General features: G+C 43.9%; 1 long non-coding RNA gene across 1 annotated transcript in view; it reads left to right on the forward strand.

Moving 5' to 3' along the window:
- The first annotated feature begins 772 nt into the window (after positions 1-772).
- The window catches only part of LOC117353616, a 154,246-nt gene continuing 140,799 nt past the window's right edge, over positions 773-14,219 (forward strand). Inside the window, exon 1 of the long non-coding RNA XR_004537989.1 lies at positions 773-936. This is a non-coding gene — a long non-coding RNA (uncharacterized LOC117353616). The remainder of the gene's footprint in view (positions 937-14,219) is intronic.

Genomic DNA, 14,219 nt, shown 5'->3' on the forward strand with positions numbered 1-14,219 from the left:
TTGCTGCTAGTTTCACTGTATAAAGAAATATCAAGGAAAATATATATTTTTTTGTTTTGAAAGTGCAAAAAGAAAAAAAACAACACTGTTTATTATGTGAAACCCGCACACATCAGTGGCAGTCTGTGGGGACTAGATCCAAGCGTGCATGGTAGGGCTTGACCTTGCCACAATATCCAGGGCTAACTTGTGATGTGCTAATTGCCATAACTTATAGAGGTCCAGGCCAATATTTAGCTGAGAATGTCATAATACACTTAAATGGGTCCTGGCCAAATATTGGCACATAACTGCACGTTAGTACTTGTTAATGCCAATCATTGATAGCACCATTTAAGCACCAATTTAGAAGTTAATTTACACATGAAAATGGTACTCTTCTATAACAAAGTGTGCACATTAGTTAGAATTAGGGGGTAGTGTGCACTGTTATTGGTAAAAGACAACCTATCCCTACTCCCTAGCTATATATTGTAACATCCACAACCCCTGCGGCTAGCCCTACTTGTGCTAAACCAGTGCCTATTCCTAGGGAAAGAAATAGAACTGTAAAGTCTGGCAAGCAGACAGGAGGCATACCAAAAAGGCAGAGAATAAGAAATAGTGCGGCAGCAGTCCAAAATTCCACTATATTTTCCTATTATTCTTTATACAAATCTGCAGAGGGAAAAACTCACTTTAATCCTACAACAGTGCAGGCTGACAAACAGAGGATTAAAGGGATGGGAGGAGCCAGCAGAGCTGACTTGCACCCAGGAAGAGTAAAGCCTCTACAAATGAGAGCTGGGGGGGAGGAGCAGCAAGCCAGAGCTGGGAAGCTAATTCTACCAGGCACATTAACAAACTCTGGGAGAGTTTATGCTCCTGTCCTTCTACTGCGCAGAAAATTCAGCCAGAAGCACACAGGCAAGGAAGGAATCCAGTTCCCAGAGAAAGGTTAGCTTGGGTAGGGGAAGATTCTGAGGAAGAATTTACACAAGATGGCTGTGAGAAATGAGGGCTTCCACAGGTTGGGGGTGGGGGGCCATAGGACAGAGGAGAAACTGGTATGGAAGTATCTGATTTAAATAACCTAGATTATACCATAGAGTGCAGTTTTGAACTAGAGGAAGGTATGTTTGATGAGAGCATGTTTGAATAAAGGTGATTAACTAAGAAACCTAACTGTTTAAAAGTTAAACAAATGATCCTGTTTAATTTCATCCCCATAGTGACCATGACTGCATATATGCATGCACTACATCATAATATTTATTTATTGGGATTTATTAACTGCCTTTATGAAGACAGTCACCCGAGGCGGTGTACTAAAAAATGGATAAAGGTTGAGGACCTGATTTACTGCCTTTCTATGGGTATAATCAAAGTGGTTTGCATATGTAAATTGGCAGTGGGGGTGGAGGATTAAATCAGCATTAGCACCTGCAATATGCTGGGCTGGGCTGGGCAGGGCTGCCCCCCCCCCCCCCTCTGCCCATCCCAAACTACACTTATAATTGTTTGCATAGTGTTTTCCAGGTAGAAAACAACAATGTAACCATAGCATGGTTTAATTTTAGTCAGTCAAGTTCTATTGAATATGAAGATAACCAGTTAATCTTATTCAATTAATCTCTTCCTGCATACTGTCTTAAATTCTCAGCATGATTTTGTCTGATAATAATTTGCTGTACTCCTTTCCATCACCAGAGCCATCTTCTCCACCTGAACTCCTAGAGTTCTCTATTTTGCCTTTGACATCACTGGAGAGTTCATAAGTGTTTTGGATTCTTTCCTGTGCAATCCCATATTATATCTATACCATCTGCTGCCTCCTCTTGCCTGCCTGAATTCTAGCAATATCAGCATTTACTAAAGTGAGTTGGCATTTCAATGTCAGCAAAAGCAACCACAAATTAAAGTTAATTATTTGTTCTCAAACCTCATCATGATTACTAGGTCAGATAAGGCTAGGTTATAAAATTTAAATGGCATCCTACTGACATTAACTACAAATACAAATTGAGGACAGTACTTATCTCCAGGAAGCTCTATTGTGGGGCTTTCATTCACAGGTGGTTGCAAAGTGTAGCCTAAGGCTCTGACTGCAGCACTGTAGGGTTGGCAGTTTCCCTACCGCCTGCTCAAAAAGTGCATCAAGTCATATTGGGAAGCATTCTTCCAGCTCCCTGTTATTTATTGTTGTCTGAAAGCTGAAAAGGAGCTTTGATAGAAAATTATGATTAAATCAGAGGAAGGCATAAATGGAGGTTTCCTGCTACACGGTCATCCTTCATGGTAGCTCTCTAGTACACACAGTGCTTTTCAGTTTTTTATATTTCATATACTTGGTGGTGCATGTATACAAAACTAAAAATACCTGCATAGGCATAGGCATAGGCATAGGCATAGGCAGTAAATCAGGTCCTCAATCCTTTATCCCTTTTTTAGTACACTGCCTCGGATGACTCTCTTCATAAAGGCAGTTAATAAATCCCAATAAATAAATATTATGATGTAGTGCATGCATATATGCTGTCATGGTCACTATGGGGATGAAATTAAAAGCTATTTAGCCAGCAAAGAAATGCTTCTGGCTGATTAAATCATTTATGTGGGACTAACCACTGATATTCAGTAGAACTTAACAACTCACAACCTCAAGGTGATCTTTGACTCCTCTCTCTCCAATTCTACTCAGAACCAACAAACTGTTAAAACCTGTCGCTTCCTCCTCTATATAAAATCCAACCTCTCCTCTCCACTCCAAGAACACTATCAAAACCCTTATCCACACTCTTATCACCTCATGCATGCAATGTATTTCTTTCAGGTCTTCCGCTCATCCATCTCTCACCACTTCAATCCATTCAAAATTCTGCTGCATGACTTACATTCCATAAGAGCCGCCATGCTCATATTACCCATCTCCTCAATTCACTTATGTCTCCCCATCCTTTTCCGAATATAGTTCAAACTCCTTTTACATTACACATTAGCCCATTTTATCAGCCCTTCAAGGCACCTATTCTTTTTAAATTTGGTTGTCTCTGTTTTAAATCTCTTTTTGGTTTGGCTCCGGGACCTCTCTATTTCATTTTTACACCTCATTTAAAAATACTCAGAACAAGTTAATGTTTGTGTATCCTTCAGTCAAGAACTGTCGTTACAAGAAATTTTTGAATAGGACATTTGCCTTTCAGTTAGGCAAACTGAACTCTTGGTTAAGCCCACTTATTTGTCAAATAGATTCTTATAACGTTTTTAGAAAATTTTTTAAAACACACTTGTTTGATAAATTTGTCAAAAAATTATATAATTTTTTATCTCTTTTTACCTGATGTACTCATCACTGATTGTACAGTTCTTCTTTATTGTTAACCGCCTGGAACTTTGTGGTTGGGCGGTATACAAGAATAAATTTATTATTATTATTACTGACTTACAAGTTTCATCCACTATAATGCTGAATAAGATTGGGGTTCCTGTTCTTCATCAATGTAAATATTTGGGTGTCCTATTAGACTTAAAGTTATCATTTAAGCCTCATATCAGGTCTATAATATTGTATGTATTTTTTAAGCTTCATTTGATAACGAGATTGAGAGATTTTCTTTCTATGGAAAATTTTCGGTCCTTTTACTAAAGCGCACTAGCATTTTTAGCACAAGCACCGGATTAGCAAAAAGTACCACCTGCTCTGATTTGGGAGTATGGTGCTAGACACCCAAATTCAGCAGTGGGAAAATATCCATTTTTGAAAAATACATCTACAATATTTTTTTTTTTTCCGAAAATCGTCTGGACATCTAGGCTATTGTTCATCCAGACTGCCAGGATGTCTATATTTATAGCACATTTTCGACCAAAATTTCAGCCAAGTCCCAAATGCCCAGAACAAGACCACTTAGGGGCCAATCTTGTAATGGACTGGCCACTCAGAGATGGCAACATAGCAGTGTGACACCTTAGAGGGCACTGCTCTGAACTTCACAAAAAAGGTGCCAGATAAACATCTCACCAGAACATTCTTATAGTTTATAATGAGTCCCCCAAAACCTACTATACCCACCTGTCTACAACCCCAATAACCCTTATGGATGCAGGTGGCACCTATATGGCAGTAGAGTGGGATTTGGGGGGTCTGGTGGGCGCACATGTTCCACCATAAATGTAGTAGTTAGAGTGGCTTATGGGCATGGGTCCTCCTCTCTATGGTTCACTAGCGCCCCCCCCCCCCCCCGCCCACACACCTCTCTAAGACACCTCTGTCCAGCTCTACTAGGCTTTCCTATACCAGGTGCTAATGTTCTAGAGACAGGTATGCACTTTTTTATTCTGAACTTTGTTGGAGGGGTGTGTGTGAGGGGGTCAGTGAATCAGTGAACACTGGGGGAGTATGCATGGGTATTTACTTTGTCTCTGCAGTGGTAACCTGGTCACTTTGGATACCTTTTTGGCACTTATACCTGTTTTTACATTTAAGTTTCATCCAGGATGTCTAGTAAAACATTTGATTATCGTTGCAGGACGACTAAGTCTAGGTTGTCCCTCATGCTGCCCACATACTGCCCTAACCACCCCTCCAGATACACCCTTGTCAGCTCTGGGCACACAGCAGCATTCAGAGGCCTAAAAAGTCCCACAACATGTCCAGAAAGTCGGTTTGATTATCGGCACTTGGACAACCTGCCATTTATGTCATCCAGGTGCCAACTTGGGCGGGTTTTTAGACATGTTTAAGTTTTGATTAAGAACCCCATAGTAAATACAAGAAAAAGTGTACATTTTAAAATGTTTTAATTGCATGTTGAATATTTGTTTGACATTAGTTATTATGAATGTTATGTAACCCACTTAGAACTGTGGATATGTCAAGCTATACAATTTTTAAATAAATAAATTCAATCTGTAGCCCCTCAATATCTCTCCTCACTTATCTACTTCTATGCTCCCCTTGTCCCTGAACTCTGTTCATTGTATAAGTCCCTATACACTTCTCTACCACCAACTCTAGACTCTGACCCTTCTTTCTTGACGTACCATATGCCTGGAACAGGCTTCCAAAGTCAATTCGCCATGCCCCATCTTTAACAATATTCAAATCCAAGCTAAAAGACCACATTTTTGAAACTGCTTTTAACTCTTAACTCACACTCAATGTTAGATACCTTTACCCATTGTACCATTCTACTAGAAACTCCCCAATCTTGAGATGTTCTGTCTATCCAAATTAGATTGTACACTTTTCTGAGCAAGGACCATCTATTGAATGTTAAATGTACAGCGCTGTATATGTCTTTCAGTGCTATAGAAATGATAAATAATAATAGTAGTGTATGGTCATGAAATGGTTAACTGTTGTTTGAAATACTACTCTGGCCTACATAGCTGGAAACAGTGTACAATCTGCTGACATCATCTGCTTGAAATGTATGTCCCTGTCTTAACATATTGTAAGCTAAATAGATAAGAGTTTGAGCTATGATGTACCCTGCCCTCCTAAACATGTAACAGTTAGAACTTGCACGGTGCAAGTTAGAACTTGCACGGTGCAAGAGGCACAGAACCTGTACATCCCCAGATTCAGGAACGGGTGCAAAAAAAACCGAACAAAAAACCCAGCGTGGATAACAACTGCAGTGAAAAAGGCGATAAGTGACAAGAAAGCATCGTTCAAAAAATGGAAAAGGGACCAAACAAAGGACAACCAAAAGGAGCACAAAGAACACCAAAGGGAGTGTCACCGTGTGGTTAGAAAAGCTAAAAGAGAATATGAGGAGAGACTGGCGGGGGAAGCAACAAACTTCAAATCGTTCTTCAGATATGTGAAGGGGAAGCAATCGGCAAGGGAAGAAGTGGGGCCATTGGATGATGGAGACAAAAAAGGAGTGGTAAAAGAGGAAAAAGAGATAGCAGACAGGTTAAATAAGTTCTTTACGTCAGTCTTCACGAGGGAGGACACATCCAATATTCCGGAACCGGAGGACATCATAAATGGGGATCGGGATGAAAAGCTGGTCCAACTAGAGGTAAGCCAAGAGGATGTCCTCAGGCAGATAGACAGACTAAAGAGCGACAAATCGCCAGATCCGGACGGCATTCACCCAAGGGTACTCAAGGAACTAAGGAACGAAATAGCAGAGCCACTTCGCCAAATATGTAACCTATCCTTAAAAACTGGAGAGATCCCGGAGGATTGGAAAATTGTAAATGTCACGCCCATCTTCAAGAAGGGTTCAAGGGGGGACCCGGGGAACTACAGGCCGGTGAGCTTGACCTCGGTCCCAGGAAAAATGATGGAAGCACTGATTAAAGACAGTATCTGTGAACACATAGAAAACAATGGACAGCTAAAGTCGAGCCAGCACGGCTTCTGCAAGGGTAGATCATGCCTCACAAAATTATTGTACTTCTTTGAGGGGGTAAACAGACAGGTGGATAAAGGGGAATCCATTGACATCATTTACCTTGACTTTCAAAAAGCCTTTGACAAGGTACCGCACGAAAGACTGCTTAAAAAGCTGTGGAAACACGGGGTGCAAGGGGAGGTCCACCGATGGATCAAAAACTGGCTGGCAGACAGGAAACAGAGGGTTGGAGTGAAGGGCCATTACTCAGACTGGCATTGGGTCATGAGCGGAGTTCCGCAGGGGTCGGTGCTGGGACCGCTCCTGTTCAATATATTTATTAATGACCTGGAGGCGGGAACAAATTGCGAAGTTATTAAATTTTCGGATGACACCAAACTCTACCGCAGGGTTGAAACCATGGAAGACTGCGAAGATCTGCAAAGGGACCTAACGACGCTAGAAGAATGGGCCAAAAAATGGCAAATGAACTTTAACATAGGGAAATGCAAGGTCATGCATGTAGGGAAAAAAACCCCCGATGTTCAGCTACAAAATGGGAGGATCACTGCTAGGGGTAAGTAACCTTGAAAGAGACCTGGGAGTGATGGTGGACACATCTTTGAAGGCGTCGGCACAGTGCGCCACAGCCTCAAGAAAAGCAAACAAAATGTTGGGTATCATTAAGAAGGGTATCACGACCAGGACAAAGGAGGTCATCCTGCCACTGTATCGTGCAATGGTGCGACCGCATCTGGAGTACTGTGTCCAGTATTGGTCGCCATACCTCAAAAAGGACATGGCGGTACTTGAGGGAGTCCAGAGAAGAGCATCTAAACTGATAAGAGGTATGGAAAACCTCTCATATACTGACAGACTGAAAAAGCTGGGGCTGTTCTCCCTGGAAAAGTGGAGACTTAGAGGAGACATGATAGAAACCTTCAAGATCCTGAAGGGTATAGAAAAAGTAGACAGGGACAGATTTTTCAGATTATGGGGAACCACAAGTACAAGGGGGCACTCGGAGAAATTAAAAGGGGACAGGTTTAAAACAAATGCCAGAAAGTTCTTTTTCACCCAGAGGGTGGTGGACACATGGAACGCGCTTCCGGAGGCTGTGATAGGCCGGAGCACATTACAAGGCTTCAAAGAAGGTTTGGATAGGTTCCTAGAGGATAAAGGAATTGAGGGGTACAGATAAGAGTAGCGGTAGGTTATAGGGATAGTCTGGGACCATTGCTCAGGCAATGGGCCTGATGGGCTGCCGTGGGAGCGTACCGCTGGGCGAGATGGACCTCTGGTCTGCCTCAGCGGAGGCAACTTCTTATGTTCTTATGTTCTTAACTGCAAGGCTTAGATAAGCAGGTAAATGAACTAGCTTCCTATAGGACTATAAGTTATACCCCTGAACCTATACAAAATGCTAGCTTAGGACCAATAATAATTCTAGAAAAGTTATAGAAGTAACAAATGAGAAGTTTGGCCGACCACCCCCAATTGTGAACCCCGACCCTGGATCCATTACTATCCTGGGTTCAGACATCCTCCAGAGCCAGGTTCAGTCCCTAGCTAGAACCCTCCAAGAACTGCATAAATGGGTTCTAGAGCGAGCTCCCTTACTAATAGCCACTCAGGTTCATGGATATGTTCCTGGGGACACAGTATGGCTAAAAACCTGGAAGTCAGACCCTCTAGTACCTAAATGGAAAGGGCCTTTCACTGTTCTAATTTCTTCTCCCACAGCTGTTAAGGTGTCCAGACATGAAACATGGTTCCACTACAGCAGGATTAAACCCGCTGCTACTTGACAGACCATCCCGGGCAAAACAGATCTGCAGCTGAAGATCACCAGGATCCCAAGAGTGTTTTGAACTTTTACTATTATACTATTATTCTGCTAGGGAGCTGCTGAACTAACAGCCTTAGCAAGAGTTTTAAGTTAGATTGACTGTTTGTGATGAACCACTGCCCCAATTTTCTATGTACATTGAGAGTTACTCTGTGACAAATGGGTTTTCTATGTATACATTGCCGAATGCTCCTATGTGTCATATTTGATTGCTGTTTTCTTCTTACTATCTTATGCTTCTTCCTTTTGTATTTGTTTCCTGTTGTGCCAGAAGCTCAGGCACAACCCTTTGAGTCCTGTAAACCATGTCTAATGGAAATCAGGTAGAAATGGCCCTCCTGTACAGAACCCAATTCCGTTGTCACATTGCCCCCTTACCTGATGTCTGTTCTTATGAGGGAGTCAATTATCACAAGTGCCAGACCACTGATGGAGTCATATGTTACCAGTGGCGTACCTAGGGTATGTGGCACCCGGGGCCCATCATTTTTTGACACCCCCCCCCCACCATGTAAAAAAATATTTTTTGTAATAACCATGAAAAATAAATGGTCATAATAGAAACAGGCACTAAAAATTTTCTTTTATTGAACCTCATATATGTAACCATTATTCCAAACATAACATAAATTATTTCTGAATTGTCATGACATCAGAAGTACATCAGAAGTTGCAGGTGATGCTTGGGACAGTTCTGATTGTGTTAGTTTGGTTTTATGTGTTTTTTGAATAGAAGGGTTTTTATTTCTTTTTTGAAGGTTTTGTAGTTTGTGGTCGAGGTCAATAGGTTGTAGAGTTGGGGTCGAGGGTTAGGAAGTTGTCAAATTTTTTTTTTCTTTTGATGATTTTGGTTGGAGGGTGTGTGAATGGTGCGTGAATTCTCCTATGTCTGGTTGAGGTGGATTTAATTATTTAGCTGAAGAAATTAGTAACCCCCACCCATTCCACACACATAAATTCTCTTCCATTTTTGTTCCCATTCTAAAAAACACTGATAAGTTCCCAGAAAAAAAATACATTAAAATAAGAAGTGAAAACAAAGCCCCCTACAGATGAGAACATAACATAAGAATAGCCTAACTGGGTCAGACCAATGGTCCATCATGCCCAGTAGCCCATTCTCATGGTAACCAATCCAGGTCACTAGTACCTGGTCAAAACCCAAAGAGTAGCAACATTCCATGCTACCGATCCAGGGCAAGCAGACACTTCCCCCATGTCTTAATAACAGACTTGGGACTTTTCCTCCAGGAATTTGTCCAAACCTTTCTTAAAATCAGCAACGCTATCTGCTTTTACCATAACTTCTGGCCACTTCATTTTTAAGCTTAGATCTTTCCTTCCAAACAGAGACCTTGCTAGATGTCAAATACAAAAAGAACAAGGTAACTTCACAAGGACTTAGCTGTGCAGGAAATGTGAATCTCCTCATACACCCACCATATAGTGCAAAAATGTGCAAAGGTCTGGTTTTTTCTTTCGATCACTACATAGCCTAATGCCACACAAGCAGCACTGTTACAAACATATTCTGAAGGTCAATGCTAAGGTTAACAAAGTTTCTTCCTTGGACCACAAGGAGATACTGACAAACCACTGGAAGAGATCCCAAAACAACTACCCAGGCACAACACCCAAAGACCCACTCAGTGTGTGAATCAGTTGAGTGGAGTGGACTAACTGGGGGGTGGAAATGGGCCCGGAGTTTGCTCAGCAGAATTTCCCAGACCACCTCTTCCTCTCAACACATTGACATGCTGACACCACCACCACTAGGAACACCTCACTGGGTAGGCCAGCTATGCTATAAACTTTACAAAACACATTATTATATTTTCTTATAAAGCACATATTTTAACTGAACTCTCTGACATCCTCAGCCTTGCCATTCACAAAAATAGAAGGAAGAAAAGTTCCCATTTCCTGCTGTCTCATGTCCCCAGCCTATACAATATTTTTCTTCTGCAGACCCTTCAAAAGTCTGACCAAATCCTCGTTTCACTTGCATTATAAAGTACTGAGGATGCCATCTCTCCCCAATCCCAGGTCCTAAAGTCTAAGACAGTAGCGTAAACTAGTGCTGCCTGATTCAAGAAAAAAAAATAAAATTTCGATTCGATTCAGCCTATTGAATTGGTTTTTCGATTCAACTTTCCTGGCCAATTGGGTGGGTTTTTTTTGTTTTTTTTTCAAACATCCTGGTGGGTTTATTTTATAGCTTTTTCACCCCCTTTGGCTTCTCCTAACCACACTGGCACTGTGGTGTAAGTAAAATAAAGAAACAAAAAATACTTTTCCTCTCTCTGTTAAATCCTAGCTCATGTTTGCGATCTAACACCAGCTCTGGCAGGATACACATTTCAAATCTGACATATTGTAATCACAAAACAGAAAATAAAATTAGTTTTTCTACCTTTTGTTGTCTGGTTATTTTTCAAATCTTGTTGGTCCAAGGCTCTGGTTGTCTTCTGATAACTTGCTTGCCAGAGTCTCCTTCTTCCTTCTTTCTGCATGCTAACCATCCATCTGCCATCTCTGTCCTCCCTGTTTCCCTTCCCTCCCCAGGAGGTCTGGCATCTTTCCTTTTTCGTCTCCCTCCACAGATCCATCTTTTCTTAACTACCCTTTCATCCAGCATCTCTCCCTCCTTCCCCACCACCCCAGGGTCCACCATCTCTCCCTTTCTTTTCCCAACTACCCTCCTATCTAGTATCTCTATCCCCCCCCATACCATCCCTTGTGTCCAACTTCTCTCCCTTTCTGTTCCTTCCCTCTCTAAAAACCATGGTCCATCATCTCTCTCCCTCTTCTCTATTTTCAGACCCATTATTTCTTCCAACCCAAAGTCCGGCATATGCGCGTCTCTTTGAACCCCCCCATTCCCTCCGTGTATTTCTACCCCAGGGCCCCCCTCCCTGAAGGCCCCCCGTTAAAGGTCTGCATCCCACCCCTGAAGGCCTGCACTCCCCCCCGAAGGCCTGCACCCCTCGAAGGCCTGCATCCCCCTTGAAGGCCTGCCTGCCTGCCTGTCCCCCCCTTGAAGGCCTGCCTGCCTGATCCCCTTGAAGGCCTATCCCCCCTTGAAGGCCTGTCCCCCCCTTGAAGGCCTGCACCCCCCGAAGGCCTGTCCCCCCTTGAAGGCCTGCCTGTCCCCCCCTTGAAGGCCTGTCCCTCCCTTGAAAGCCTGCCTGCCTACCTGTCCCCCCCCTTGAAGACCTGTCCCCCGCTTGAAGGCCTGCCTGCCTGTCACCCCCCATCCCCCTTGAAGGCCTGCCTGCCCGCCTGCCCACTCCACCCTGAAGGCCTGATGCCCGACCCACCATGAAGGACCACTCACCCCCCTGGCCTCCCCGCACCACCTACGAAGCAGCCCGCAGCGGGATCGTGATGCTGGTGATCCCTGCGCTGCTTCGACACTGCTTTCTCATCCCGCCCCTCCTCTGATGTCAGAGGAGGGGCGGGACCGCAGTGGAGGAAGCAGCGCCGAAGCAGTGCAGGGATCACTGGCATCGCGATCCCGCTGCGGGCTGCTTCATAGGTGGTGCGGGGAAGCCAGGGGGGGCGAGTGGTCCTTCGGGGGGGACTGAACGCCAAGGCTGGGAGCACCCCTTCAAGGCTTGCACCCGAGGCGGACTGCCCCCCCCGCCCCCCTCCTTGGTACGCTACTGTATGTTACCAACCCACCAGTATTGAAGATGAAAAATGGGTAGAAGTCCGCATTAATGGGGCTGATGGTCCGCTTGTTAACCAAACTCCCATAGTAGATCCCAGGAAGCCAGTAACTGTGTATTTTGATGCATGTGAGGTTGCTGATAGGGCTGCAGGTCTGGAGGACTCTAAGTATTCTGTTTCTTGTGGGTTCTTCAGTTGGCAGAGATACTACTCCACATGTGATAAATACATGTGCCCTTTCATAATCCGTCCACTATACGGGCAGAGAAAGTATGGTGCCTTTGCCTGTCAATATGAACACCAGATTAAGTGGGCTACTTACACCCTAACCCACAAAAAGGGCCAGCCGCCCCCAGCTTCCGCTACTCTATGCTTGGGTCCTATGCCTAGCCCTACTTGCCCGGTAGGGGCCTGCAACCCAGTTTCCTTCACTATCATGAAACCCCAAAAGTGGAATCAGCGATTAGAGTATGTGAAAGGGCATATTTGGTTTAGAATTTCAGGCAAAGGGTCTGACCCAGGTACAGACCTATACATCCACATAGTGACCCAACCCCGAGCACCAATACATCACTCCATTGTATTTCCTCAGTTTTATGAAAACATGAAAGTAGACATTGAAATTCCAGCAGTTACTCGAAACCTGTTTATACAGTTTGCTGAGGCTATTGGACAAACCCTTAATATTAGCAATTGTTTTGTTTGTGATGAAACTAATATGGGTGAGCAATGGCCATGGGAGGTAAAGCAGTTGGACATGTTAAGCCTATCTGCACAGAACCTTACTTTTGCTTCCACTTCTCGGCCTCCTCGATGGACTTTGTGGACCTCCATTATTGCCTCTCACTGCCTGCAGTGGATTGATGGTCCCTTCAATGTTCAAGTCGGACACCTCAAATGTACCTCGCTCTTGTCCTTCAATGCCACAAAAGCTACCTGGACTCCCTGGCCTGCCAACCTCACCTCCACTTTGCCAGGTAGCCCCTTCAAAATCTGCTCAATGGTATCTCCTATGATCATTGGCCAGCTCCTGATGGTCGATACTGGCTCTGTGGCTTATTTGCACTCTCCTGGTTGCCAGCAAATTGGACTGGAGCTTGTGTACTTGGCATGATCTGCCCCAGCATCTTCCTGTTACCGCTGGCTGATGGCGAAAGCCTGGGTGCCCCTATCTTCAATGCCTGCCTGCCAGGGGTCACCAGAAGCGGTCTGACTCCCTCCAGATTGGAAAATTGGATAACGACTGGCCTCCTGAATGGATCATTGTTGTTTACAGACCTGCCACATGGGCCGAGGATGGCACCTGGGGCTTTCGGACCCCAATCTACATGCTGAACTGCATTATTCATCTACAAGCTGTACTCGAACTGATAACTAATGAGACCGCCCGAAGTTTGAGTACCATTGGCAGAGCAAATGCTAAAATGCATACTGCTATTTATCAGAATCATCTAGCTTTGGACTATTTACTAGCTGCTGAAGGGGGTGTCTGGTAAATTCAACCTCTCCAACTGTTGCCTTGAACTTGATGATGATGGCAAAGTGATTGAGGAAGTTGTAGATCGCATCACCAAGCTGGCTCATGTTCCTGTTCAAACCTGGCATGGCCTCAATACGGACTGGTTCTCTGGCTCCATGGGCTCCTGGTTACCATCCGGTACGACCCTGAAAACAATTCTGCTGGAAACTGCTTTGTCCTCCCTGGTTCTATGTTGTCTACCTTATTTGGTCCCACTGGCCATGAAGTTTCTTCACCGCACTGTGGACTCTGCTGTCAACCGTTCCACTGCTGCATTGGCTCTTGCCCTCTCCCAGTATTGTCCCATACCCACTGGGGACCCCGACTTTCCTGACCCCTAACTTTATTTTGTCAGGCTTGGCTCCTTAGGTATGCCAGCCTGAAAGGGGTGAATGTAGTGTCATGAAATGATTAACTGTTGTTTGAAATACTGCTATGGCCTACATAGCTGGAAACAGTGTACAATCTGCTGACATCATCTGCTTGATATGTATGTCCCTGTCTTACCACATTGTAAGCTAAATAGATAAGAGTTTGAGCCATGATGTACCCTGCCCTCCTAAACATGTAACAGTTAGAACTGCAAGGCTTAGATAAGCAGGTAAATGAATTAGCTTCCTATAGGAGTATAAGTTGTATCCCTGAACCTATCGCAAGTGCTGGCTTAGGACCAATAATAATTGTAGAAAAGTTATAGAAGTAACAAATGAGAAGTTGTGAATTTTGCATATATTAGTTTGCATATGCTTAGTGAAAAGAGCATAAAAGTCCATGCATTTCCTGTTTCTGGCACTCTTGTAAGCAGGCTGCTCACTGCACAAGAGTCCGGCATGCTGTAAATAAACTCTTG

This window comes from Geotrypetes seraphini, chromosome 2 (assembly GCF_902459505.1).
Source record: "Geotrypetes seraphini chromosome 2, aGeoSer1.1, whole genome shotgun sequence".
Taxonomy (NCBI): domain Eukaryota; kingdom Metazoa; phylum Chordata; class Amphibia; order Gymnophiona; family Dermophiidae; genus Geotrypetes; species Geotrypetes seraphini.